Source organism: Phocoena sinus, chromosome 20 (genome assembly GCF_008692025.1).
Source record: "Phocoena sinus isolate mPhoSin1 chromosome 20, mPhoSin1.pri, whole genome shotgun sequence".
Lineage (NCBI taxonomy): Eukaryota > Metazoa > Chordata > Mammalia > Artiodactyla > Phocoenidae > Phocoena > Phocoena sinus.
This window is the reverse complement of record NC_045782.1, coordinates 2,870,770-2,893,840: the sequence shown is the minus strand read 5'-3', so window position 1 is coordinate 2,893,840 and position 23,071 is coordinate 2,870,770. Positions and strand designations below refer to the sequence as shown.

General features: G+C 48.8%; 1 protein-coding gene across 1 annotated transcript in view; it reads right to left on the bottom strand.

The window, feature by feature from the left end:
* The window catches only part of TEKT3 (tektin 3), a 182,786-nt gene that overhangs the window by 153,246 nt on the left and 6,469 nt on the right, over positions 1-23,071 (bottom strand). Inside the window, exons 3-4 of the mRNA XM_032615149.1 lie at positions 22,571-22,612; positions 15,490-15,680 (exon numbers count right to left, since the gene is read on the bottom strand). The gene's annotated coding sequence lies outside the window, so the exon portion shown is untranslated. The remainder of the gene's footprint in view (positions 1-15,489; positions 15,681-22,570; positions 22,613-23,071) is intronic.

The following is a 23,071-nucleotide window of genomic DNA, read 5'->3' as shown; positions in this document are numbered from 1 at the left end:
CTGAGGGCTGTTGGAGGGGAAGACAGCCCGGTGCCTCCCGGGCCCGGGGAGCAGGACACAGGGACCAGAGCCCACCCTGGGTGGCAGCCAGAGCTGCTGCTGGGGCCGGCGTCCACTGCTGAGCTGTCCTGCGCCCCAGAGCGCCAGTCTTTGTCAAAAGAAGGGATTTGTGCGGTGCAAACCCCCAGGGCCCAGCTTTGTGGAGCTGTCCGTCTGCGTTTCAGCTCCGGGCTTCACCCTCTGGTGAAACTGATCCCTCAGTCACAGCGCATCCAGGGCAGAAACATCAGCCTCACCCTTTTCTGCTGAGAGCTTTGTGTGATCCGGGGCAGTGGGGGGACTCCTGGAACCGGACACCTGCCCCTGCCCACAGGGTCCTGCTGTCCTGCTGGGAGAAGGACCCCTGGGCGTCTGGAGTCACAGGAACAAAGTGCTGTCTTCCTCGGCTCTGGTGTCCTCGTCTGAAGGAACACTGCTGACTCAAGCTCCATCTTTCCTAAAAGGGGCTAAACACCACCTGTCCTCCTGGAGGCCTGACAGGAACCTGAAGGCGGCAATGCCGATGGTGCTATTCTGGGCAAACTGTGATGAAAGCGTCCTTCACTGCATGTCACGCTTGTCAGGAGAGCCGGGTGGCATTATCACTGGCCGCCACCCAGGGAGGGCTCTGGCTCCCGTGCCCTGCTCCCGGGGCCCCGGGAGGCACTGTGCTCTAGGGCCCACAAGCCACAACTACTGAAGCCCGTGCACAAAGAGCCCGTGCTCCGCAACAAGAGAAGCCACCGCAATGAGAAGCCCGCGCACCGCAACGAAGAGTAGCCCCCGCTCGCCACTAGAGAAAGCCTGTGCGCAGCAACGGAGACCCAACGCAGCCAAAAATTAATTAATTTTTTTAAATCACTTCCGGGTAAATCAATTAATTTTTTGTGGAAAAAAAAATGCAAAATCATGTTTCCCAAGGAAAATAAACTTATTTTGTCACTGATGGTAGAGACCAAAACACAGAGACATTATTCTGAGTGAAACCAGAGTAGCAAAAACAGCTCACACTATTTCAAAGATGCTGGGGGTAAAAAGACTAAAAGATATGACAAATGTTGGGCTTAGAATAAAAGAATGCTTTTCTTTAAAGTTATCAATAAATTCCTTGATCACATGATCCTACTGGATCCATCTGATATAACAACACTGACCATAATGTCAGTGATTATGTGTAAGAATGTGACAGCAGATACTTTCATCTGTAATTTGTCTAAACTGGTGGCTCAACTGGGGGTCAGTTATGCATGCCTCCCCCTCCCCGAGGGACATGTGGCAATATCTAGAAATATTTTTGGTTGTTATAGCTGGAGCGGGGGGAGGGGGAGTGCTACTGGTGTCTGCGTGTAGAAACCAGGGATGCTGCTAACATCCTCCAATGCAAAGACTGTCCCCACAACAAAGAACTATCTGCCCAAAGGTCAGCAGTGCCAAAGTTGAGAAGCTATGGTCTAACCCACTAAGGTGCAGACGCGTCGGCTATGTGGGTAGATGGAGAGACAGAAGGAGAGAGGAGATGATGGGGGGGTAGAAAGAGCACACAGATTCTTGGTTCTGTCTTTCCTTGGAAATCCACGCTCTAGGAGAAGAGGACAGGTTAAGGTGGCGATTCTGTTCTGAGCCTCTCTGCTTGATGAGCCGGCCCTCCCAGCCAGGACTCAGCGGTGAGGTAAATCATGAAAACTGTGAATGTGGTCAACTTGTGGTCACTGAAAGCTCACCTTTTCAGCTCATCCTGTGAGGAAATGAGCCCAAGTTCAAGGTCCTCCTTTTCCACGCTGCAGGACGCAGGGACTCAGGGAGGAAGCACATTCTTGAGGTTTTGAAAAGAGTACTTGAGTTAAAACTTCCTGGATGAAAGTTATATCCGGAAAGGCCATTTTCAGGATTCCAGGTAGCTCACGGGGGAGGTGTACCTCACTGCTGTGTTGAGGATGAATTTTCAAGGCAAAAAAACGGCCTTTGCACAGGAGGGAACGGAGCGAGCTGCCCTCATGGCTCTCTTGCGGGGTTTCCAAACCCGCCTGGGGCTCTCCCATCGTCCCCACCCCCACTCTGGAGATAACTTGGCGGGGGGGCGGGGGGAGGGACCTTCAAAAGGGAACTTAAGTCTGTCCTTCTCCTTCACCTGTCTCTCCTCCAGACCAAAGGGAGTGTCTAAGTTGCTCTCAGGCGAGAGTGTTTCCATTCCCCAGGGGAAGGTGGCCCCGGGAGAGTGGGACAGAGACCCCTGCAGGGGGTCAGTCCAGACAGCTAAGCTCCTCAGAGAGTCCTGCACACCCTGGGGTCAGGGGAGCGGCCACTGCTTGAAGGGGAGCAGACAGGGACCTGAGAGCTAGCGCACCTGATGTCCGAGGGCCAGGACACACACGCGGTAGGGACCAAGCGACTTGAAACCCGGTCAGGATAAGGACACATCAGTGGGTGCAGTGCTGACACAGCATCCCTGGGACTGAGGCCTCTCCACTGCCCCCGCCTGTGCTAGATGATGGGTGACAGGACTCAGACACCTTTCTGGAAAAACAAAGGCAGCGTGAGAACCCTAGATCTGAATTTTAGCGGAAAACACAGAAAGTTCCTGACTTGGCTCTGAATCAGCCAAGTTGTGTTTCCTACTCTCAGGTGGAATTGAACCTCAGAATCGAGAATCTAAGGATGCTAATCATGTTAATATCATGATTATAAGAAACAGAACTCCCTTTCTTGCAAAGCCGAGTACGAAGTTTGAAAACGTGAGCCCCGGCACTCGTGAACTTATCGGAAATGGAGAAGCTTGAGGCAGACGTGGCTTTCTATCCTATGGAGGGGGCAAGGCTCAAGAGAGGGAATACTAGCCCTTGAGGCTCCAACGTCAGAAGTTAAAAACCCAAACCCGGCGACAGCTGTTCCTGCCTTGGCTTCGATCCCAAGCACCACCCAAGCACATGCTCGATGCCTGCGCTGGGAGTGCGCTAGGCCCAGAGACATTTGAAGAACACTGAGAAGAAACATCGTCATTTGCACCGCTTCCTTCAAACAGATTATCTGGGTGTTGGAGTCTTCCGAAACCTAGAATTTCCTTTACAGAAAGCAGGCTGACGGCTGGGAACTGGGGAGACGAGCTGGTGACGAGAAGGAGTCCAAGGAATGCGTGGATTCTGCTCAATAGAAGAACACGGGCAGTTTCGTCCTGTAACTTCCAAACAGCTGCCAATCCCCCGGGAGCACAGGTTCCACCCTGTCCAGTGGCAGCCACGGCCAAAGTCAGTCCTTCTCTCCCGGCCAGTGGCAGGGGGCGAAAGTGTACGATAACAATCGTTTCCAAAGCCATGCTTCGAAGCTCGCTCCAAAATCAAGGACACACCCACATAAAACAGACCACAAAGCTCATCAAATGTTAGAGCTGAGAAGTGCTTCCAAAATTATCCGGTCTGGAGACCTCATTCTGCAGATGGGGACTCAGAGACAACGTGCCCTAATCTTGTCACCAAGTTCGGGACCGGGAATAAAGCTGGGGGTAAAACTGGTTCTCCGGTTTCCAGAGCAGGCTGCTTTTATCCACGGCTAACACTTTTTGAAAACAAACAAAACAAATGTTGGGGTTTTAATATATTTTTTTCAGTACTGACCTCCTCCAGGATGACAGCAGGACACAGCAAGGAAGTAAAACATGACAGTGTGGACCCGGATGCTTCGCTCCCCGAGCTGGTTCCAGCTCCCCCTCCAAAGCGATCAGGGTCCGGTTGTGGCCCTGCCAGGGGGTGCGTCTGAGTGTCGCTTCGGCCACGACTGTGGGACATCAGGCAAACCTCTTCTCGGCTCTGTGCCTCAGTTTCCCTACAGTAAAACCAGCTTAGAAACATGATGACTCGAAGCCCCAAGGAAATTCCTGAGCAGCTCTGTGTCTCTGCACCTCCAAACCGGTGAGTCCCCTTCCAGAGAGGACGGATGGACCTTCCTCTGGGGACGTGTCAGGTGGTAATTAGCACAGAGAGACTCAGGCCTCCCCGGGGTCACAGAGCTTCCCTGCTGCAGTAGCCCTAACTCTCCCCCGGAAGGCTCTGCCGGTCAGAGCCCCCGTCTTGTTCCAGGACTATGGCCCCGGCTGCAGTAAAGGAGATTTATGTGGTTTCTCTGCCTCTGTTTTGATTTTTTTTTTAATTGTCCTGCATATCAACCCAGCAGGCTACAATTTGTTTTATCTAATTTGTATTGGATGGAATCCATTGGGAGACCTGACCATCCAGGCCATACAACGTATGACAATTATTATGCTGGATTCTTGATTACTTGACCTCTTTGAACTTGCAAAATTGTTTTTCATTCTGTGATTTATTCAATCATTCAATAAGAATTTGTTGAAAATTCATCGTGTGTGAAAATACCTTGTAAACTCTTAAGGATACATGCAATTATTAAATTTTAAGACGTGTGGGAGATACGACAGATGGAGAAGATACAATTTCTGACCTTAAGGAGCTTATAACTTGTTTAGCCTATCATGCGTATTTCCCCTAAACTTCTTAGACCAAGACTTGAGTGTCTCCTGATAACAGAGAGAAGGTGCCAGGTGCAGCTGGAGCCTTTCCATCGGGGTTTTCCCAGGGTCCCTCCCTAGTCATCTCTGTCCCATCCAATGACCCATGTCAACTTGGGATTCACTATGATCACTAGATCCTTTTCTTTTGTCCTCTATTCCATTTGGAGTTCATTCTGACCACTTGGAGATTATTTAATTCCATAGACACAAAGCCTACCTCCCAATCTCGAGCTGACTTTGGCGACCTATTAACAATAGTTTCTATTTCATTCAATGTGTCATTGGGGAACGAGGGGGACATCACATTTGTGGGACCGGCTGCAGCAGGCCCCCAATCCGAAGCCTTGTGACCTGCTACTAATGACATTTCCTCGGGGAGCCCCTGGGGAAGGGGGCCAGAGAAGAGCCTCACAAAAAGCCAGCCTGGCCCGGCCTGGAGCTCTGCTCACAGCTCTGAACACTATTCCACACGCTTCGCCAAAACACAGCCTTCAGGAGCAGTGAGAGAACGATGAGTTTGTCTCCAGCGAGGCAGCCAGCCGCAGTGGTTGAAAACAACGTGGTTTAGGTGGGAAGGGTGAAACAACCAGATTCAGGGTGTGCCACCTGCCTGAAAGCAGGGGTAAACAACCCCTCAGCGGGCAGGGCTACAGGCAGAGCTCCCCGTCCACCTTAGCCCACGAAGGCATCTCTGGCCGCAAGAAGGGGAGGGAGAACTGGGACCTCACTCCCTACCTGGAGAGGGTGCCTGGCTGGCCCTCTGCCCCCATGTCCGTCCCCCTCTGCCCCCTGTCCCCACCCAGAAAGATGCCTGGACCTCACTGGACAATGGATCACATAGCCTTTTAGGCACTAACCACTTTCCACCATCAAGGCCCAGAAAAATAATAAAAGGGGAAATCCAATGGGGGGAGGGGTGATTGAGTGACATAGCAAGTTTCTGGAATTGGACCCCTTCAGCCGTACCCATCAGTCACCCTCAGAGGCAAGGGTACGCATGCAGAGGAGGAAGGTGGACGGCCTCCGCCCTTCCCTCCTGGTCCCCGCCTAGGAGGGACCGCCATGACAGTATGAGGGGGGGCTGGCAGGCCCTGCGCTCTGGGGACCCTGTCATGTCACCCTTTGTTTGGAACCCTCTGGCTCACCGCTTCCTTCCTCCAGGCCGTGCGCCCCGTCCACCGGAGCGGACGTGCCAGGGGCGGGGCTGGAGGCGAGCGAGGGGCGGAGGCACACCCTCCCCTCCAAGACGCCGGGCTGCTCTGCATCTGCTCGGCCCTTTTCCCCTCTCTTCCCCTCCCCGGTGTTTCAGGCTGTTTCTTTCTCTCCCCACGTCTCTTCCAAGGAGACGAGAGTCAGACCTGCGGGCGTCGCTAATGCGTTCCAGGCGCCTGAAGAAAGCCTGGCGCGGCCTGCCCCGCACCCCACCCCTGGCCCAAGCAGGCAGGTGGCGCCACCCGATGGCCGCGGCCTGAAGCTCAGCGGGAAGGAGGAGGCTTTAGGGTGGGGCTGGAGGTTTCCGGCGACCAGCTCAATTCAGAAGCTCTGGGTGGAAGAATTCCATCAAAGGTCCTTGCGGCAAAAGTTCCATAAATGAGAACGCTTCAGTCCTTAGAAATGAACGGTGACGAGCACTAAAGATCTGTGGGGCGTTCAGACAGCCCTCTTTGTCTCATTTGCTACCTCCGTACTTCTATCAACCTTTTTTTTTTTTTTGCTGTTAATTGCAGTCTGGAGCCCAGCTGGGTTGTTTCCAATGTCCAGTCCTTTGAAGAGTGGAGATTTGTGCTTCCAACCTCGTGTTAAACAAAACAAACCAAGAGAAGACGCTGTGCAAATTCAATTACCTAGTCAGTGTGTGGCCTGGTGAAATCTAGAGGAGGAGGGGAACTTGCAGTAAACGAAGCAAGTGGAAAGAAATGATGGTCCTGTCTTGTTAAAAAGCCTCTGGAAAGGAATGGAGAGACACCACAGGCCACTGATGTCCACTCGGACCCCAGACACGTGGGCCAGGGGGCTGTGTCCTGCTCAGGCCCTGCAGTTGCCCACGTGTCCTGCTCCAACCTGGCCAGGAGCTGCGCTCCCGTTCCTCAGACACCAGTCTCCAGCGTCCAGACTTCCAGCTGCTCTTTACGTTACCGAGTCCAAGCTTGCTCTGCTCGCTACATGACAGACCAATGAATGGGAGGCGAGGTGTTGAGGCAAGGAAGACGGCTTTATTCGGAAAGCCGGCAGACCGAGAAAGATGGAAGATGGCAGACTAGTGTCTCTGATAAACCGTCTTATCGGGGTCTGGATGCCAGTTTCTTTTATAGAATCAGAGAGGGCAGTAAAGCAAAAGGGCCATCAGTCTTGCAAAAACATCGCCTGGAATGACCAGCCTAGGTGAGGGGATGTGTTAGTTTCTTTTTTCTTGCAGCCATTCACAGGTGGGCACGGTTCCCTGAGGCAGGTCATTATGTACAATTATAATGACAAAAGCAACGAAAAGCAAAGTTTAAAGTCAAAGAAGCAGATCCAACGTGGAGTCCAATTTAGCTCTCCCTGTTACTTTTCCACGGGGCTCACAAGCCCCCGGACCCCTCTGTTGCCAGTCCCCATGTCCTACCAACCTCCAGAATCCTTCTCGCTGGAATCCATCTTGGCTGAGTGATGCGTGCGCCACCAGGAAGGACCCTGAGTCAGAATGATTGGCCAGAGACAACCCAGAAACTAACCCCATCACCATAAAACCCGAGACTGCGAGCCACGTGGCAGAGCAGTTCTCCTGGGTTCCCTGACCCTGCTGCTCTCCACCCGGGCGCCCCTTCCCAATAAAGTCTCTTGCTTCATCAGCAGTGTGTGTCTCCTCGGATAATCCATTTCCGAGTGTTAGACAAGAGCCCACTCTCGGGCCCTGGAAGAGGTCCCCCTTCCTGCAACATCTCCCCGTGCCCCTCCCCATGGCGTCCCTATTGTTTCTCTCTGTGCACCCAAAGCTATAGGTTATAAGACACACCGTGCTTTCAGAGCTGTTGGAATGTGTTTAAGTGCTACTTAGAATTAATGAAACACAGGCCCTGGTTTATAGCTGCCTCACCCCGTGTCTAGGACAGTGTTTTGCATGCAGTACAGGTTCAGTAAATATTTCTGTGCTTTGTCAGAGGTTCTGGCATCAAATCCCAGGGGAGGGAGTGATGGAGCAGAGCACGGGCTTGAGGAAGATAAAAGCAGAAACGGACGAAGCAAGACAAGATGAAATCCGGGGAGCCCTCCTCATGGGTCGGGTATGTCCGCTCCCCGTGGTCCAGGGAAAGGGTTCGGGGCTGAGGGCCCAGTCACCCCAGAGTTACAGCTCTCTGATGGCCTGGCTGTCACCAGAAAGCCACTTCATCCCTGTCATGCCCCACATTGAACAATGACAAGTTAGTAACAGCTAACCTTTACCAAGTCCTAACCACACACCTGAGATTTTACACGTATTAATGTATTTTCCTTAAAAATGGAGAACCAGAGTCACTGGCCCTTTTCATTTTAAGAAGGGTAATGGGAGGGGCAGCTACCCACAGGTCATGTGACCTTGGACAAGCCACCACCCACGCTTCACAGCTAAGGAAACGGGATCACAAGAGTTAATCACAGATACCCTGTCTCCACTAGAGGTATTTTATAAGGGACAAAATACAAGACTGAACATCAAAGAGCTTTGAAAACCTCAGAGCCAGACAACTGTGAGAGGTTATTATGGGCAAACAATGACATTACAGATTGGGAAGTGCTCACTGCCATCAAGGACAAGGGTTCCTATTTCGCTGCAACGCATCACCAGAAGAGAGACAGTCCCTGATCTCAAGGCATAAATTTGCCCCAATGAGGCCTTCAGAGACTGTCCACTCGTTAAGTCATTACTAGTATCAGAACCAGAATATAGGGCAAAAAAGGCGTCAAGATGATCTTATTGCAATTTCTAAAGACGTTATAATAGATGTGGACATTCATGTATTAAATAAAAGTGTGTTGTGTGTATAGTTTTTTAAAGGTGAATTAATGGACACTTCTGGGATTTTGTAACCAACTCAATTTATAAATATTAAATTTTATATGGGCTTCCCTGGCAGCGCAGTGGTTGGGAGGTCCGCCGCCGATGCAGGGACACGGGTTCGTGCCCGGTCCGGGAAGATCCCGCGTGCCGCGGAGCGGCTGGGGCCCGTGAGCCCATGGCCACTGAGCCTGCGTGTCCGGAGCCTGTGCTCCGCAACGGAGAGGCCACAACAGTGAGAGGCCCGCGTACCGCAAAAAAAAAAAAAAAAAAAAAAAAATTAAATTTTATACTTATAGTTTATGTTTTTCCTTTTTATCTTTCCAAGATTGAATCTTCTAATAAGTAGTTCACTTATAAATCATAGCAGGAAAAGAAAAAAGCATCCTAGATGTTTCTACAGATTCCAGGAACCCAAAGGAATTGATTTTAGGTCCTGAAGAATTAGGAATCATATAAAGTACCAACAGAGATAATGGGAGTCCTACAAAGACGGAGGATAGAGGGGTTTTTAATTAGTCCCATCTTCCCTTGTCTCTTTGTTCTAATCAGAAAATCATTTCAGTCTCTATCTTCCTCCAGATCAGTATGGCCTTGAGTTTACAGGATGGGCTTCCCTCGCCTCCACCTGACGGCTCAGGAGCCACTGTAATACCGCTCATTTCCCCTCTTCAGTAGTGTCTGTGACTCTGTAAAAATAACTTACAACAGCTGATATGTAAAAGTTCGGCAATCTGATACCTTTAAATAAGGTCAACATCAGACTTAATTTGTAGAAGGGCAAGGGAGACTCAAGGAGCTGGAAAGTACGGCTTCATCAGCAGTCATGCAGAGCAGCGATTCTCAGAGAGCATCAGGACCCCGGGACCACTTGCTAAACACAGATCCCTGGCCCCATCCTCAGAGGGCTGGGGTGGGATTCCAGAACCTGCACGTCTCATAACCTCCCAGGTTACAGTGGTGCTGCTGGTCTTGGGATCCCACGTTGAGAACTACTGACACAAACAATGGTTACTGGAAGAGCCAGCAAAGACAAACCATGGAAGCCTTCTTTTCCGTTTTCCTTGGGAGGTGGGTTGCTACGGGCAAAGGGGCTGGGATTAGGGAAAGACTAGGGAAGACACATTGGGCAGGGGGACGGGTCTCGTGTATAAAACCTTTTCCACAGTGCCTCTGAGTTGGGCTGTATATGCGCCCTGGCATTCTCCATCGGAGGACTAGACATCATGGAGATCTAAGGTTTTTCTTTTGGGACCAGATCCTGTCTGCCTCCCTGGGATTCCAAAGGGGCTTTCCCTGAGGTGACTCAAAGAGGCCAAGGCTCCAGGGGGAATTCTCCAGCACCAGTAACCATGACAGAGCCCACACAACCCCTGCAATGCTCAGGGGCTCATAAAGAAGGGGAGTACATGGTCCCATCCGGTGGTACGATGGGAGCTTCCCATCTGGAAATGATCTGTGTTGCTACAATCCGAAACTACTGGGAGCATTCTGTCTCTGCTGTGCATATTGATTATTAGATAAACACAATAGATAGATAGATAGATAGATAGATAGATAGGAGAGAGAAGGGGGAGAAAGAGAGATAGAGAGATTTTAAGTAGCCCATAGATCATTGAGACATTTTGCGTAATGCAACATAGTTCAGATTTGGAAATACTGGGTCACACTCCCTGTTTACCACCTCCTGAGGCATCCATGTGTGTCAAGCAAACCAATGCTACCACCATGACCAGACCTAACTGCACCAAGGAAGGTGCCCGGATTAGGAGTTCCACTGAACCAAGAGGGAGCCGGCCCCCCCACTCCCCTGCTCGGGTAGCTGAAGGAAGGGAAGCAAACGGGCACCGTGAGGCCTCCGCAAGTGCCTGGCCCTCCCTGGGCTTTCATTTCTTCCTCAGCAACGTGAGGATGCTGGCTTCCACCAGCTCGGGGGGCCCTTGCGGCTCTGACCGACATGAACACAGTAACCTTCTGTTCTTTCACACGCCACCACAGGTCCCCTCTTCTCTATGCTATGCCCGGAACTTGCTCTATCATCAGATTTGAGTTGGGGGGTGTTGGATGCTCAGAAAGGCTGAGAACAGCCCATAGGAAACCAGGGCCGACTTGGCACTGTACGGTCAGACTCAAATGGCAAGGACCTTAGACAATGTTACATTGTGGGGTTTAAAAGCACTCATTTCTAAGAGCCTGGGCTTACTGAGTCAGCGATCTGGAACATTCTCAAGACACTAAAAATATCCTGAGAGTGGACTGAATTTTAAACTGTGCTTTAAGAAACTTTCTGTGCGAAAACAATTGGGCATTTCTTCTTTAAAACAGTTATGCATTTTCTTTATTTAGATTTTTCACTACTGGAAAGAATAAGAAATACCGAGGGTGTTCGAGCCTCAGAGGGGAACTGAACGTCAGGGCCCATAAGGCCATCCAGTCCTAAGATTCTATCCAAACAGCCAAGATTCTACCCAGAGGACCACGATTTATAACCTTAAATCTCTCAATTTACATTTTCAAAGCAAAAAAGATAAAATGCTTTCTTTCCCTTCTGACTGATAGTTTGAGGGTTCCCGTTCCCGGCATCAACTTGCAGGACAAGGGTTCTTTTCAGCCAGGAGTTGGCATCTGCTGAATGCTTAGTTCTTGGAATTGCCTGCCTGCTCCTAGCAGACGTGAGCAAGATATCCGTAAACGGTCTGAAACAGGTAAAATGGACACCTGGGTCTCACCACCCTCCAGGCAACCTTTTCCTAATTCACACTAAAATACATTTGGGGACATAGGGAAGGCAAAAGTTCATGATACTGAAAACTGAACGTGGTAAAACCACTGCCTGGATCCCAGCACAAAACAGAAGGAGCTGAAAGGAGAAAGTGGCTTCTCTGATGTTCTCAGATGGGCTCTGAATCCAGGGGCCGACAGTGAGAGAGGCACAGAGACCCAGCGGCCGTCACTCGCCAGAAACCGCGGCGTCGAGAAGCTGCCAAGACGTTCCTTCCCATTCGGGGGGCTCGCCCAGGGCCTTCCCTTGGGCCTATGGATTCAGACTCCAAAGGTGAACGTGGACCATCGATCTGGCAGCAAACACACCCTTTAAAACTAAAATAATCTCCCCTCAGGTTGGAGCAGGCTCTTCATCCATCTGGTCTTAGCTCGGGCTGCCAGAACAAAACCCCATAGACGAGGCGGCTCAATCAACAGAAATGTATTTTCTCACAGTTCTAGAGACTGGAAGTCCAAGATGATGGTGCCAGTATGGTCAGTTTCCAGTGAGGGCCCTCTTCCTGGCTTGCAGGTGGTCACCTACTTGCTGTGTCCTCACAGAGAGCGAGCGAGCGAGCTCTGGTGCCTCTTCTTTATAAGGGCACAAATCCCATGATGGGGGCCCTACCCTCATAACCTCATATAAAACCTAATCATCTCCCCAAAGCCCCGTCTCCAAATACTTTCCCACTGGGCGTCAGGGCTTTCACACATGAATCTCAGGAGAGACACAATTCAGTCCACAGCACGTCCACTTACTGACCACCTGTTATGTGTCAGACGTGCTGGTTGCAAGGGATGCAGACGTCAAAACACAGACCCTGGCCTTACGGAACTCCCAGTTGGGAGCTTTGCCCACAGCCCCAGGGACCCCTTCACTGTGGGGGGGCATCCTTTCCCTGGCTTCGGGGGGCTTTTTCCTTCCAACAGCCCATAGATGCAAGTCTTTTTCAGACAGCTGCCCTTGGGCTACTGGAGCGGCTCTTCCAGAACCAGCCAGAAATGGCGGGGAGCCTCCAACCCCCGCTGGGTGTGGCCCGTGGCCAGCGATTGATGGGTAGGAGCCCAGAGAGCCCGGCTCCCTTGCTCTTTGCTCCCAGAGACGCACTCAAAACTTTCAAAGGTCTAGCTGACACTCCAGGGTTCCCCTTCCGAAACAGGCTGAAGCTACCCCTCCGGACTCAGCCTAAAACCACACCCTCTCCAGCCTGCTCCTCCCACTGCTGTGTGGACACCAGAAGCACAAGGCTTGCAGGAGAATCGTCATCTCGGTATCCCTCCTGGGGGCGCCTGACCCAGAACCAGCACCTGGGTGAATGGGGCACAGCGCCAGGCTCCGTGGAGGACCTGCCACCCAGAGCAGCAGCATTTCTCCACTCGGGAGGCCTCCCTGGGGGGCTGGGCCTGAGCAGCGAGACACCGGCTACTACGCTGGATGTGACTTTTATGACGAAATGGTACCAGAGTCACTTGGGTTCAGAGGAGAGAAATCATGGAGTATTTTTTTTAATCATTTTTGCTTGTGGAGAACCAGAATCCAGAAAGGCCAGGTAATAGAAGACAGGCCTCTGAACAGCACACCAAGGGGTTGAGACTGTAATTATCCTAAATCCCATCTTTCATCAGTATCTCCCTTGCTCTGGAGTCTCTCTCCAGGGCAGATTGCAGGTTCCAGACACAGTGAGGCTTGGGGCCGCCACAGCAGGGCACCAGAGTGGAGGCAACAGCAGGAACAGAGAAGAAAGCCTGGTGGTGCTTGTGGAGGGAACCCCAGGGGTCTGGAAGCTGGTGTGAGAGGTGAGATGGAAAATGGTTAGTGTCGGAGTGGGCTCAGGCCCCCGTAACAAAGCACCACAGGCCGGGCAGCTCAGACAAGACACTGACTTCCTCACAGTCTGGAGGACTCTGAGACCAAGGTGCCAGCAGGGCTGGTTTCTCCCGAGGCCTCACTCCTGGGCGCTTAGATGCCGCCTGCTGCCTGTGTCCTCACCTGCTCGTCCCTCTGCGTGTGTCTGCGTCCTAATCTCCTCTTCTTGTAAGGACACCAGTCTGGGCATAAAGCTTGGACTAGACGAGCCTGCGTGCCTGCCCACCTCGGGCCGCCTGGCGAGGTTGGCACGCAGCATCTCACCCTAGGGGTGCAGGTTCAGAAACGCGGCAGGGTCCGATCGCCAAGTGCTGACCAAGCCCCGGTGAGTCAGTTCACACCCGGCAAACTCAGAACAGGCAGCTCCGTAAACTAGAGTGCCTATCTAATAATCTACCTGCAGAGATTTCTGGAAGGTTACTGAGTGCCGGTCATTTCCGTGGGACCCTCCTTTCCTGCCCTATCCCATCACCCCACACTGATTACAAGCTTTCCGTGGCCCCCAAACTGTGTCCTACTCGATTCCATGTCCCCGTTCACTCATTCCCAAATGTATCTTATTAATATTTGTCCACCCGGTACCCAACACAGCATCTCGCATGGAGCTGGTGGCCAACATATGCGACACAGGGAGTGTCAGCTAAGGGCACAGGCTCTGGGTCAGAAGGGCTGTTTCTACCAAGTACCAGCTGTGTGACCCTGGGTAGAACCACTGCTCTGAGCCTCAGTTTCCTCATCTTATCAGTTAGGGTGATACTTACAGAACCTCACAGCGTCATTCTGAGCATTGACTGAATTAATCTATGCGTTCGTTATACCCACAGAGCAGCAATGGCACACAGTGGACAGTATGTGCTGGTCATTTTTTTTTTTTTTAATATCCACTGTGTGCTTGACACGTTACCTAGTTTTTCTCATTAAATCTCCAAACAACTATCAGGTGATGTTGTCACCTCCTCCTCAAAGAGGCGGAAGCCAGGCTGCTCACCTGGTAGGTGGCAGAGAGAGAGAACATGAGCTCAGAGCTGAGTCTCACACCTGCCCTCTTTCTACTGCAGTGCAATTAGGCTGAAATCATCCTCGGCCAAGAGGAACATCTGCAGGTGCTCACAGTCTGAAGTGGGAGGCCAACATCGCATCAGGCTCCACCCCAAAAATCAGGGGTTCAGAGATGTGATCAAGTCCCAACTCCTACCCTACGTGGTTGCAACCCTGGATGCTATATCAATATCCCATCCAAGTGCCAAAGCCTTTTCATTCCATCAGCCCCAAGGCATTCCTAGCATTCAGTGCCCCCAAAATGTCCCCCTGGCTCTCAGCCAGACCACCAGCATGCCGGCTGTGCCCACGTACTGGAAAGCAGGTGACAGTTGGTGAAAAACATAGACTGTGACCAGGACAGGATATGACTGTGCTTTTTGAATCCTAAGCATTCCTTCAGCCCCACGATGGCAGAGAGTTAAACACTGTCAGCACTAATTCTAATTAATTAGAAGCAACAGTCTAGAACCATGGCTGAGGCTGAGCTCAGTGGAAAAGAACTCCATGCTTGACTAGCGATGTCCTCCGGGGGCACAGGAGGAAGGGCAGCACACAAGATGCACGTTTGCCAGCCCTTCCTCAGGCCAAGCCCCTACGCTCAGATATTGAGAAAGCACCTGGTAACCATGGGGTTTATTCCCGGGAGGGGAGGGGAGGGGAGGGGGACATGAAAACATAGATGTGCCATGGTCCCTGCCTTCAAGAAGAAACACACGGAGGTGAGAAATCAAATAAAAATATAAATACAAATGATGCGTAGGGAAAACTGCTCTGTTTTTTTATGGGGTGGGGCTTTCAGGGACTTGCAGTTTTCTCATCAGGCTTTAAATGCAGTCAGTTGTCGCCTGCCTCTTACAGAAGCCAGGCTATCAAAACCAAACCATAATCAACCTCGGGACTGGGCCCTGCACAGCACTGCACAGCATTGAGCCCAGCCCCTCTCGCCCTGCAAAACCACCATCGGCAACAACCTGGCACGCTGCCCAGTCCCTTCATCAGCCCAGCCGGGCACGGCAGCCGCTCCAACCCAATCAACCACGACTCCTAGAAAGTGTTTCCTCAGGCTTGGCCCAAACCTCTTTTCCTAATTTCCATCCAACCGTCCTGATTCCGTCTTCCAGGGCCATACACAGCATGAAGAACACCACTTATCTGAGGTCGGCGCCTTTCCTGCTCCCAGTCAAGCAGTCCCAGGACTTGCCCTGTTTTCCAGGTGACCTGGTTTTCTCAGATCACCTAACTTACCCTGGGCTGGCTTCTTTGGATCTTCTTTGATCTCACAACTCAAGGCGGCTGCCTGCCTCTCTCTGGGCTCCTCCTCCCTGATCCTGGTGTCAAATTGCCTCCAGGCAGAAAGCTCAGGCGATTATAAGGCTCACTTCATTGTTATCCCTTTTCTCAGGCACCACAATTGTGCACCACCTGTTGTCCGATGCCTGGGAGAAAAAAGTTCTTTTATGTATTTTATGTATCCTGTTCAGCTTTCCAACTGTTCACAATGGGAGGTTAAGTCCAGGCCTTGTTATCACACCATGGAAGTCCCCACAACATACATTTGTGATTTTGAGAGCTATTTCTGAGCGTTTTTAGAGATCCATCCAGTTGAGAGTCCCATCAGAATGTCTGGTCCGGGAGCTCTCCAAAGGGTTTTTTATGTCTGAATCTATACAGGTGCTGGCATATATGTTATCACTTAACTCTCACAATTCTGTTGAGGTGGGTATTATTACCTCCATTTATCAGATGAGGAAACCAGGCTTGAAGGGATTAGCAAGGTGAAAAGTGATGGAGCTCCACACCCACAAGGAAAGAACCTGGACACTGACGGGGGTGGGACCAAGTTAGACACAGCCAGAGCTCCTCCCTCTAAGCCCCAGCCTCCCAAACACATAGCTAAAATTAAAGTGTAAATGGGAAAATGTGTGCTTTCTAGTGCCTGCGACTCTACCTGACCAAGAGATCTTTCTAAAACTCCGGCCTGATCATGTTTTCACTCCCATGTTTCAAAACTGGGCAAAAGGGACAACTCTCTTAAAAATATATAAAGAGCAGACAGACTCAAGAAAAGCAGCCTGAACAGACTAATAACAATAAAAGTAATCAAATTAGGAATTTAACACACACACACAATCACCCTACCTAGAGTTTCAGAGGCAGTTTCTATTAACGTTCAAGGAATGGATAATTCACATTTTGCACAAACTGTTCCAAAGGAAAGAAATATTCCCAAACTGATTTTATGAGGGTAATGTGACCTTGATGCCTTCCCACAAAGAAAACACAACGCTCAAGCTGTTCTTCCAATGTACCACCAACTATTAAGGAAACAATAATTCCAGTGTTCAAGAAGTGGATGATATAGGGAACAAGGGAATGCCTGCCAGCTCACTTTACAAGGCAGTCATACCCTTGATATCAAAACTCAACAGGACAATTTGAAAAAGAAAAATTTCAGATCAGTCTCACTCATGAACATGGATGAAAAATATTCTTTTTTTTTTTTGCGGTACGCAGGCCTCTCACTGCTGTGGCCTCTCCCATCGCAGAGCACAGGCTCCGGACATGCTGGCTCAGCGGCCATGGCTCACGGGCCCAGCCGCTCCGCGGCATGCGGGATCTTCCCGGACCGGGGCACGAACCCGTGTACCCTGCATCGGCAGGCGGACTCTCAACCAGTGCACCACCAGGGAAGCTCCGAAAAATATTCTTTTAAAATATAAAATCAACAACAACATGGTTGGACTTGGAGGATATCATGCTAAGTGAAATAAGTCAGTCAGGCAAATACTGTATGATATCACTTACACATGGAATCTAAAAAATAAAACAAACTAGTGAACATAACAAAAAAGAAACAGACTCACAGATATGGAAAACAAACTAGTGGTTACCAGTGGGGAGAGGGAAGTGGGGAGGGGCAAGATAGGGGTAGGGGATTAAGAGGTACAAACTACTACGTATGAAATAAATCACCTACAAGGATATACTGCACAGCACAGGGAATCTAGCCAACATTCTGTAATAACTATAAATGGAGTGTAACCTTTTTTACTGAAGTATAGCTGATGTACAATATTATATAAGTTACATGTGTACAGTATAGTGATTCACAACTTTTAAAGGTTAAACTCCATTTATATAAACCTATACAATATTGTACATCAACTATACCTCAGTAAAATATTAAATTAAAAATAAAATAACGACTTCCTTGATGGCGCAGTGGTTAAGAATCCTCCTGCCAATGCAGGGGACATGGGTTTGAGCCTTGGTCCGGGAAGATCCCACATGCTGCAGAGCAACTAAGCCCATGCACCACAACGACTGAGCCTGCTCTCTAGAGCCCACAAGCCACAACTGCTGAGCCTGCGTTCCACAACTACTGAAGCTCGCACGCCTAGAGCCCGTGCTCCGCAGGAAGAGAAGCCCCCACTCACCGCAACTAGAGGAAGCCCACGTGCAGCAATTAAGACCCAATGCAGCCAAAAATAAACAAATTCATTTTAAAATAAATTTTAAAAATAAATGAAATAAGTAAAATATAAAATCAAACCCAATTAAATATATTTAAAAATGGTAAAGTAAGTACTCAAATAGAGAATTGGAACTGAAAAGAGATTCCAGAAGCAGGCCCACATGCGTGCAGAAATTTAATCTATGGCAGAATTGGTACTGGAGATCAATGTGGTAAGGATGGATATTTCAATCATTGGTTATCCATATTGAAAATAAAAATAACTTAAATCTAGTGTTAGTCAGCCATGTTGCTGCAATGATGCTGTATAACAAACATGCCCCAAGATCTCAGTGGCTTACAACAAACAACATTTCTTTCTCACACACATAGAGGTCTGTATGCCAGCTGTGACATCTAACAGTTCAGAGTCAGGTCTGCTCCAGCTGTCTCTCATTCTCTGAGCCAGGCTGGAGGAGAAGAGGGGACCTGGGACACGGACTTCTCATGTTGCAGGTAAGGAACCCAAGAGGGTAAGCCAAACTACATAGCACACTTAAAGTCTCTTGTTAGCTGGGGCACACATTATATCTGCTCCCATTCCATTCACCAAAGCGAGTCACATGGTTAAGTTCAAAGAAAGTCAGAAAGTGGAGTATATTCTGCCCACAGTGAGCCATAGCAAGGACACAGAGGAAAGGAAGAATTGTTTTAAAATAATACAATTTACTACGGATCTCTATGTCATACCATACAAAAAAAGTTCATCTTAGAGGCTTAAACACATAAAGGTAAAAGACAAAGTTATGAAACTTTTAGGAGAATATCTTTATATCCTTAGGGTAAGAAAAAGATTCCCAAATATGATGCATAAAAAAGAAACCATTAAAAATTGATAATTTCGGGCTTCCCTGGTGGCGCAATGGTTAAGAGTCCGCCTGCCGATGCAGGGGACACGGGTTCGTGCCCCAGTCCGGGAAGATCCCACATGCCGCGGAGCGGCTGGGCCCATGAGCCATGGCCGCTAAGCCTGCACGTCTGGAGCCTGTGCTCCACAACGGGAGAGGCCACAACAGTGAGAGGCCCGCATATCGCAAAAAAAAAAAAAAAAAAAAAAAAAAAAAATTGATAATTTCAACATTAAAAGTAAAAGCTTCTGTTGATCAGAATTTCAAAATGAGATGAAACATTTGCAACATATATCAATGGTAAAGGATTAGTATCCAGAATATATAAAGCACCCTTCCAAATAAATAAGAAAAATAGACCTGTGCATATGGCAAACTTGATATTTGACATAAGCAGCATTACAATCAGAGAGAAAAATCTGAACTGTTTTGTACAAGGTGCTGAGACAACTGACTGTCTATCTGGGGAAAGATAAAAAGAGATCCCTGCCTCACACTGTATACCAAAATACATTCTGGATTATTTAAAAAGCTGAATATGAAAAGCTACATTGTCATTTTAAAAGAAAATATGGAGTACCACTATGCACTGCTTAAGGAACAAGTGTTTTAAATGAATACTGAAAAATCAAGTCATAAAAGGAAAGGCTGACAAATTGACTACATATTTTTTTAAAGCTGTTATGCCCCAAAACATCCTAAATCAAGTTAAAATTGAAGTTACAGAACACATGTCATGGACAAGGGATAAATATCCAGAATATTTAAAAGATGTCTTGCTAAACAAAGCCTTGCACATCTGAAGAACAATGAGGAATCTCCCGTGGCTGTAGCACACAGTGGTGTGTGTGTGTGCGCACGCATGCCCAAACATCTGCATGCTATGCTCCACGCTCCTGCACAAGGAATTCTTTTGACTTAGAAAGCCCTTTCCCTGTTTTCTTCTAGAAGTTGGAAGAGACTTCAGGGAAACTAGTCTTTCCTTCCTTGATGCTTCTCTGGCTCGTTTCACATCTCTATGAGACAAGCTTTAAAATGCTACAATTCATTATGATTAGTATTGCAGTGGCAGCTTGGGCTATCATAAGAAAATACCATAGATGAAGTGGCTTAAACAACAGAAATTCATTTCTCACAGTTCTGGAGGCTGGAAGTCCAAGATCAAAGTGCCAACGTATTCAGCTTCTGATGACAGCTCTCTTCTGGGCTTGCAGACGGCCACTTTCTCTGTGTCCTCACATGGCCTTTCCTTGGCATGTGCACATGGAGAGATCTCTCTGTTCCTGTTCTTATAAGGCCACCAATCCTATTAGATTAGGACCCGCCCTTCTGACCTCATTTTACCTTAATTACCTCCAAAAAGCTCTACCTCCCAATAGTCACGGTGGTTAGGGCTTCGACATAGAACTGGAGGAGCCAGGGAGGGGACACAACTCAGTCCTGGCAGGTATTCTGCCTCCACCACCCCTATTTTTTAAAAAGCTTTCTGAAATCTGTACAAGTCTTGAGCAGCATCTGCCACAGCCCACCTCTGTCCTAGGGCTTAGGGTATCAAGATGAGTTTGGCTGTCCTCAGGTTACTTCTGTAGATACAGCTAAGGGATGCGTCCATGCTTCTAGGAAGGCAGCGTGACGAGATCCCAGAGAAGAGAAAGGAGAAGGTGAGCAAGTGTTCCAAGATGTGTTTAAATGCTCTTCAAGTAAGAGGTGATGCCATTCTCTCTTAAGTGGTGGCAGGTATGAAACCAGATGCCCAGGAAGGCTCCCCGAAGGATGGCATTTTTAGCCTAATTTTTGGTGGATGCTTCCACCATCTGGGTGGCATCCACTATGCTGTCTCCATATTTTATCAGAAGAGGCTGCCAGGCCTCAGAAGGACACATGCAGGGCTGGTCTTTCAGTGACCATAGGCACTCATAGATCCACAGTCATCCACTCTTACCTAATCTCACAGGTTGTGCTACATTGTGCCTTCATCCCAACAAAGACAAGTAGATCAGTGGCTGGAAACAGGTGCCAGCAGAAACCTAAAAACAGAGACAGCGGACACCCAGCGTTCTACAAGGACCCCCACCCAGCTCTTAGTGGTGGCAGCAGCCCTGCTCCCGGCCCCAGCTGGCGATGACCATTAGTTACTTCGTCTTCATTTCTTGCTGCTCAATCCAGGGGGCCCCAAAGGAAGTAACATGTGACTCAAGACACCGAAAATCTGTACCTCTCCAGGTCTACAGTTGAAAGTTCACTTCCGCCCAGGCTGTTGGAGCGTCAGTACACGCTCAAATAAGGTTTGTTGGGTGCCGCTGGGTCCCTGGCATTGGTCAACAAGAAAGAGAGCCTCGTGCTGTCACAGCGCTTGCAGACCACTCGGAGAAGAGTGATGGTTAGTTTTAGGTGTCAAGTTGGCCAGGCTACAGAACCCAGGTCTTTAATCAAACACTAATCCAGGTGTTGCTGTGACGGTATTTTGTAGATGTGGTCAACACCCACAATCCGCTGACTTTAAGTAAAAGAGATTTTACCCTTGAGAATGTGGATCGGCCCCATCCGATTAGTTAAGAGGCCTTAAGAGCAAAACTGAGTTTCCAGAGGAAGAAGGAAGTTGGCTCAAGACCAAAACATCAGCTCCTCACCAGGAGTCCCAGCCTGCTGTGCTACCATACTGACCAGCACTGGCCAGCTCCCACAGCTGCATAAGCCAATTCCTTGAAATAAATGCATGTGTGTGTGTGTGTGTGTGTGTGTGTGTGTGTGTGTGTGTGTCTGTCTGTCTGTGTACATGCACTAGGTAGGTAGATATAGATATGGAGAGAGAGTTTATTTCAAGGAATATATCCATAAGATGTAAATACAGACATAGATCTATAGATATAATTTACATTTATATCTCCTACTGGTCTGTTCCTCTGACTGGTACCAGGAGACTCACACATACACAAGGCATTACTAGCCAGTGTCCTACGCGCTACAACTGGGGGAGCATCACATGCCGTACTTAACGGTGTAAGCCTAAGTCAGACTCTCCAGATCTGAACCTTAGAGCCATCATGCACTAGATGCACCATGACCTTGGGTCAGTTCTTATGTTCTGCAAGCCTCGGTTTCCTCACCTGTAAAATGGAGATAGCATCTTCTTCCTGAGGTTAATGCAAGGGGTCAAAGAGGTCACCTGTCTCGCCCAAGAACACGCCGCTAGGAAGTGTGAAGCCAGGACTTCAACTCAGGACTGTCTGCCACCAGTGCTCGCCCCCCTAACCCTCTGCCGTCACCTTCTCCTTGGGGATTACACTTCAGCTGTTTCTTCTTTAACAGACGCTCTGCCCAAGACAGCCCACATATGTTGTTACCACTTCAACTCTGTTCTGCAGAGATGCCTCTTAAATTCGTAGCTTCTGCCCAATCCTAAGGAAGAATTCCATGCTTCCATTGCATTCTGGTACTTGGATGTGACCACTGGCTTCAAACCCAGCACATCTTAAATTCAAACTCATCATCTTTCCCTGCCACTGACCAGTCCTGGCTTCATCTCTCTCTAGTTGTATGACCCTGGGAAAGCTACTGACCCTCTAAGCCTCAGAGTCCCCATCTGTTCAATGGAGGGAGGCGGGTGGTGATATGAGGAAAGCGGACACATATCCTGTATGTAGTACCTATCTTGGGGTCTGGTACATTGTAAGCAATAAATATATGATTGTACTCAGTCATTCAACATCTATTCATTCATCAGCACTGGTTTTAATTTATTCCACAGTAGGAAGCATGGATTTAGTCCTAACCCACTACTTGCAGGCTAATTTTCCAGGAAAACTATCATTTCCCACTAAATCGAGTAAATAAGATGCTACAGTATGGCTGTTTCCTTTCCATTTTATGTTGGCGTATTGCCATCTAGTGGACAATGCACGTTACAAGCAAAAGAAGAAAAGGGCGTGCAGACAAAGGCGATAATCCTAAAAGAAATGTTTACCGTGAAGACTGGTCCATAGCATTGTTGGATTTCAACAACTATCTGAAAAACATAAATAACGAGATGTGCTCTGAATAGAAAATAGTCAATGAACACTACAGTAAGTTACCAGCTTATACTATTACAATCTCTAACTTGTTCTAAGCAAAATAAAAAATAAAAGAATCAGCATTCTTTCCTGCAACTGACCACTTTTCTCCATTTGAATTCTCCATGCCACATATTGGATGGGAATCTAAATCATAAGGAAGCCACTCAACCAGGAGTTAGACCTCCTGACTGCTCTACCTTTAACTAGCTAAGCAACTCTGTTTTCCTTTCTGAGTATGTTACCATTACGGAGTGCTTACCATATGCTTGGGACTATGCTGAATATTTTATATGGATTATCTCTTAATCGTTAAATTATTAATAGTGAACCACTAGTAATAATGATTACTGAGCTTTTTATTTCTCTCTTCAATCCTCTGACCTTTTGCTTCATGCATTTTGGACCTCTGT